The sequence below is a fragment of the Varroa jacobsoni genome, unplaced genomic scaffold (assembly GCF_002532875.2).
Source record: "Varroa jacobsoni isolate VJ856 unplaced genomic scaffold, vjacob_1.0 scaffold_939, whole genome shotgun sequence".
In the NCBI taxonomy this organism is placed as follows: domain Eukaryota; kingdom Metazoa; phylum Arthropoda; class Arachnida; order Mesostigmata; family Varroidae; genus Varroa; species Varroa jacobsoni.
In genome coordinates this window covers 34,526-41,067 of record NW_019213841.1, presented here as the reverse complement: position 1 = coordinate 41,067, position 6,542 = coordinate 34,526, and the positions used below count along the sequence as shown (strand labels likewise).

The 6,542-nt window shown below is 40.3% G+C and overlaps 1 long non-coding RNA gene across 1 annotated transcript; it reads left to right on the top strand.

Moving 5' to 3' along the window:
- The first annotated feature begins 2,289 nt into the window (after positions 1-2,289).
- On the top strand, positions 2,290-3,890 carry LOC111265168 (uncharacterized). Its single transcript, XR_002683317.2, has 2 exons — positions 2,290-2,686; positions 3,089-3,890. It is a non-coding gene; the product is annotated as an uncharacterized LOC111265168 (long non-coding RNA).
- The last annotated feature ends 2,652 nt before the right edge of the window (positions 3,891-6,542 follow it).

Genomic DNA, 6,542 nt, shown 5'->3' with positions numbered 1-6,542 from the left:
CATTCTCTACGATATGCACTGTGGCACCTCTGGTGAGGAGTGTTTAACAATATCCGAAAATTTGCAAACGTCAACAGGAAAAAGACAATTTATCATTTAATACAGTTATACAAATGCTCACAACATCTTTAGCTGGCACCCTGAACTAATACTTCATTAAGAGCCCAATTGTAAAAAAGCATATTCTCACTTTTAGAAGATCTAACACCTTTCAACACGAAAACACAAGTTTAATTCTGTTGGGTTTAAAGGCTTTATTATAAATGGAAGTATGCTGTCTGCTGACATCATTGGTACGTATCGCTAGGCTTTTACCTATCATCCAGCCATAGGCCTCGCCCTTTTGCGTAATCGACCTGCGCATGAAATAGGTGAAGGTCGTCGTGGTCGTCATCTAGCAGATAATGCCTGCCAGATAATGCGTATTGATAGCCAGAATCAACTCGTCCGTGACGTGGTCGGCGATTTATTTCCTCATAGACGATTGACTGCCTACTAGTGGGCCTTATTGTAGGTTACATTCTGGGCAAAACGTACTATCTTAGCGCGAGTTTATATCGCACGTAGCTCATATCATTTTCATTTGTGATATAAATGGGAGATACTGTTTGGCGCGAAGTATTACGCATCGACTGTTCAGCAAATCGAATCAAAATTAGGTATAAATATGACGATATTTATCGAACAGCTCTGTATGTATTATTAGTATTTAGACTTAAGCAGATACCTATAACTAACTCCCACAAAAACAAAAGGAAACCCCTTTTTTTATTAAGAAGATTAGTTTACGCCTGACGGTATCGTACATCGGCTGAGCTAAAGACTGCATATAGCATATTAAGAGTGTTTTGTTTAAAATTAAATTGAATGAATTGTTTATTAACTATACAAATTTGGCAAATTGCAAACGTTTATTATTACATTAGGTAATCATCATTTGAGTAAACATGGTTTTGTTATACTTTTTCTTTATTAAACTGGAATTTCTTTACGTGGTATAAGTAGGACGACTTTGAACACCCGCCGAATGGAGCTAGACATTTTAACTAGCAGTTCAACTTCAAGTCCCTTAAAGTGAACTTAGTCAAAGCAATGCTACCTGACTGGATAGCTCTAAAATTTTTTTTTATAATACAATAATAAATAAATCTCAAGTGTTTTGGTTGAGAATTAAACAAACTAATTGGGATCTTGTAGTCTTCGTGTTGCCTGTATACACACCAGACCAACTTTTCACAATCAATACCAGACAGTTTTTATTGAAGTTAAACAAGTATTTGCCTATGTGCCGTCTCTGACGCGCGTGCGTGCCAGACATTTGTAACTTCCAACCTAGAATTTCCTATGTCGCTTCTTCTGACGTAAGCATTTTATGTTCCTGTTTGTAACAGATTCTAGTTTAACCTTAACGAGGCAACAAACTATCTACCAAAACAGCTTCGTTTTCTTTGAGCCTTTGAACATGATGGCAACACGGAATGTGCTACGTTTCAGGACAAGGCTTTGGCTGTTTTCCTTACATCGAACTTCAATCGTAATAGGATCAAGTCCCATTTAAGCAAATATGTTTCTGCAATATTATGGGTTCATAGCAATACTATAGCAATAGGATATGACGGGCTCTGCTTACAGGTAAATGCCCGTCTAGCCTCGTATTAGAAACATTGTATTGTCATCATGCGTGACAACGCGTGTCCGCTTTTTACCGCGTCATCGTAGTCAATTTATCAAGCTCTTTACCGGGATGTACGCGCAGACACATACACACACACACACACACACAGACAAGGTTAAGAGTGTTTGTTGCGTACTGGCCAATAGAGTAGACGACGTAAAGCTTGTTTTATGTAGATATAAACATCACTCTAACTAACACTAAACATGTTTTACTGTGGGCTAGGATGAGGGCGCTCATCGAGCGAATTGTCCGTGGGTACTGCAAATAATAGATGCGACAACAGCGACCTCGACAACAAGCGGAACACTGATAAGCAAAGCGAACTTGTTTGGGCATCAAATCGGATTTTTCCTCCTTGCCCTGCAAACGCCAGATTATCGCTGTAGGGTGTGCGTACAAATGATCTATGACGCCGCCATCAATCACTTTCGATCAATGCGGCGTAGCATTTGTCTACAATGGTACTCCAAGAACACATGCGCGTATTTTGCCATTATCACGTCGATCAGTTGCCGTTGCGGTTTTAGGTAGCGGTACGTGTAGCTCAGTAGAGTCAATATAAAAGGTGACGAGATTGAACTTTACTTGTTATCTCTAGTTCTATAGCCTGTCCCACATTAAGCAAACTGAGTCATCGCTGAGGTCAGTCCAGCTTAAGCAGAAGCATCTAGTGAAACACTGAACTTGACCTCTAACTTCAACCAACGCTAAAACGCGTATCTAATAAAGCACAAATGCTAAAATATCGCTACCGCTAAGCTGAATTTCCATTAGTAACTCACCGAGCTAATGAAGCTAGCGCATAGTAGACGTATGGTTATCCTGTACTACCCTACCTTTACCAGAACCTTCTAAGCTGTTATCCGTGACGGATGAGGGAGAAGGTCAGTACCTAGGCTAGTACCTTGCGGTCGTTCAGCTCTTCGCAAAAGTCGTATTGCCGATGGGACTGAAGCCCAACGAGGTCAAGTCCCTTGGCAATTGGCTCGTCGAACAGATGGAGTTCAGGTTAGTGCTAGAGTCTATCTTTCACATCGTGCGTACATATGGTATACCAGAAAAGCGTTCGAAAGCTAGGTGCGCGAAAGACACCGACGAGGAGACTGGAACGCCTAGGACTTTGGTTATTGGCAATCGGACATATGAGCCTTTGACTCGGCGTATCTGTAAAATAAAGTCACTTTCGTAGCGTATTATTGTCATTTTACAACCATCTGACATTTCAAGCAGTCGTATGAAGAAGTGTAACAGACAACCACGTACAGACCTTAAATAATAAAATAGATAAATTTTCAAGGTCTAGCTATTTTTCTATTGGATTTACCAAATACTTCCCTCATAGTAGCTTCCTACGAGATACGGAACGATGCAAAGACTTCTCTTAGTATAAAGACATGCAACAAATTGTAGCTGATTTCAGGTTTGCGGAGTAGCGCTCATTACAAAGTATTTTGCGGTGACCACAGCTCACTGTATCAAAGCCAAAGCGAGATCTTTGTTACCAGCGAAGGGTGTCAACCGAGGACCGTCTCAGAGATCGTCATGCATCCAGGTTAAAGGCCTCTAATCATTGCTGCACAAACATACCTTTCTATGCAGATATTTAATCAAATCGAAGATCCTCAACGCCTGCATTTTACGTTGAACTAGCAAAGTAGCCTTTGTTGCAGGGTCAACAAAAAAGGTCAGCCAGCAAGGCCTTAGTTAGTACGATAAGTAAAGGTGTTTTTATTTCTCAACCAGCGTCTGCTTTATGCTTAGATGTTCATAGATGTTGTCGTCATATACATTCGTAGTATGAGCATTACATTGCAAGCAATTGAATATCGCAGGGAAGCTGGGCCAATGATATCGCGCTACTTATTCCGTGTCGACAGGCCCTTCCACTTCGATTTGTGTCGGTCCGTCAACGACATATCCTTCTAAGTCTCTTCTAGTTGCCGGATGGGGTCGCACCAAAAAACTTATCCACGACAACCCCCATGCTCTTCACCGCACTAGACTACAACCCATTTCTGACAACCGCTGCAAAGAGAGATCAGTCAAAAGTTTAATAAGTTAATTTACTGAAATTTCCGTGCGTGTCAATCTAAAGAAACCATCTTAATATATTACATAAATCACTTAAAAAATTAACGCCATACATTCGTATAATACAATTATGTCATTGTATGCGTATAATAAATTCGACAATTGATATTAACAGCTTAAATCTAAAGGTTTACTATAAGCCTCCCCGTAGAACTGAAATAGCGCTCCCCAATTGGCCCTCATTCGGTACTGAAGCATGCTAATTTGTATTTCATGTAAAAATTTCAAAACGCTTTTTCGTGACCGAATAATTCCTGAAGGATATATAAACCTAGTAATAATCTTGAATAGTCTATTGTGTACGGCGTGTGCCTATCCAGTCGATAGAACTAAATATGGTCCTATATTATGCCAGGTTCCCTTACGCATTTTCACCTGCGGAAATGTTCTGCCCATATAGTTCTGGCGACCGTGACAGCTGCCAGGGTGATTTTGGTGGGGCAACTCTTCAAAGAATCGTTTGTTCTATAGGGGCTAGTTTCCCGGGGAGCCGGATGTGGCTGACCATACACTCCCAAAGTATACACCAAGGTAAAGCTAAATCACTTATGCTATTTTTTTGGGTACAAGTACAATATGACAATCCGTCTCAGCTGAAACGGTAGATGAGATAAAAAAAAAATGTGACCTTATTAACAAAAAACTATGGCATCATTGTCCAGTGAATTAAGAGCCCCCAGATGCGTTGGAAAGTGTCTTCCATACATTTTCCAATGTTTTTCCCATCACACGACACATGCAGACGCCTTCATACGAAGCTAGAACTGCCATTTAGATTTCTTCAACGCCGTAATCACTCCTTTGGTGCATTGATATGATATCTTGGACATTACCAACCATCTAATCTGTAAACAGATCGAAGCATGTTGTTTCTATTATTCGTCATGTGATTAAGCTAGAATTGATAGGGTACTTTGAACAACGCTGAAATGTATATGTATTTATAAAAAAAAATGCTAAAAATTGTCCAACAAACTTTCTTTTTATTGACTAAGGGTAGTTTTACTAATCATGCGTTCAGACTTTAGTTTACGATATATATATATATATATATATATATATGTATATCTATAGGTACGTATGACTGTATATAATTCCTTTTTTTTTTCCATGTTTAAACAAGGTCGCTACATGCTGAATGGATTTATCAGACAGTCAACAAAAAAAAAGGCAGTTTGAACGATGCAGGGCAAGTTCGAATGGCGCCAGAACAACCTTCGCTGCTTGTCAGTGTTGCCCAGAGACTACAAAAACAAGATCTTTAGCCGTTTTTTTGTCCTGTTAACGCTTGATAGCATGCGAGTATAGCAGCAGCCTGGTGCGCTGTGTCTCGAGAGTTTCCAATGTATTACAAAGTTAGGGTATTTCCTACTAGGTCGAACAAATTTTTAGTCGCCAATACTTCATAGACGTTCTATTTTGTTGTATTGAATGAACGATAGTAGATTTCAGATTGGTACTATTCGTAAAGTTGTAAGAGTTTCGTCAACGACGTATTTTAAAATAGTTTCTTTATTTGCCAACGTTATACTAAATACATTATAGTTAATTCATATAAAATATATAAATCCTAAAATAAAGCTCAAATGTTTTTTTCAGGACAAACATAAGAAAATCGGAAAGTTGGAATAGCACTTTTTTGAACTTTTATTGTACGCCTATTTGTAATTGTCCCAAAACCCAGCCGTTTCTTCGCACAGTTCCACTGTTTATAACGTCAAACATATGGTTCGTTCCATTAGTCGTCCATGTCTACGTAAGCAGAACATAATTAGTTAGTATCATCTTTTATCCACTTATTGGAGCAAGGACTTGGCATCACATAAGACAACGACATATAATAGTTACCATTAAAACAATGATAAATAAAAAGTCTGATCAAGCATTTCCCATTGTAGTCAATGCGACAAGACAAGACCACGATAGCAGAAACGGAACGAGTCGCAGTGCTGGCCTGAGCCTGAATAGCTGAATCCGCAATGAAGCATCTCGAGTAAACAGGCGTCACTGTGTCTTCAGACAAGCAACAAACTGAGTGATGATTTCTTTTCGTTGATCTCTTTTTTCCGCCCCTTAGTCGCCCCTAGTCACTTCTTCTTCTTCTTGCGCCGCTATTTGCCCATCTATTTCATTGTATTTTTCGCCTGTTTTATCGGCTCAGCGCCTTGCGTCTTTCAGACGCCGAACGTGTCTATACCGTACAACTGCTGCGCATTTGTGGACTGCTCGGCTGCCTGCCCGACTAAGCGAGCATCAATCATGTATTACTTCTGCGTTCTGGTTGTGTGTCTAAGTGCGTGTTGGTGCGTGTGTGTGTGTGTGTGTGTATGTCTGTGTGTGTGTGTGTGTGTGTGTGTGTGACTGTGTGTGTGTGTGTGTGTGTGTGTGTGTATGGTGTGTTGATTTGTTGTTACTGCTACTAGAACTGTTGTAACGATTCTCGTTGGAGGCCTTACAATAAGCAACTCAAAAAAAGTCTTCTGCTTGTCTATTTTTCTTTCCCTATCACTGGTTAATTTTCTGCCCGTAGGTCCCCCTTTTTTCTCGAGATATGTCTGCCTTCAGCTACCGTCGTCTACTAAGGGTAGTGTCAAATTGTGCGTGGTGAGTGGCCTGATCACTAGGGCGGAAAAGTGGGGCCGATTGGGGTACCTTCCCATGCAGGAGATTCGGACAACTAAAGCCGACCTTTGCGCTAGGCAAACATTACGACCAACAACGCCAACAATGACGACGATATTGATGACGACGGCAGTGCCATGAAGACAGATCG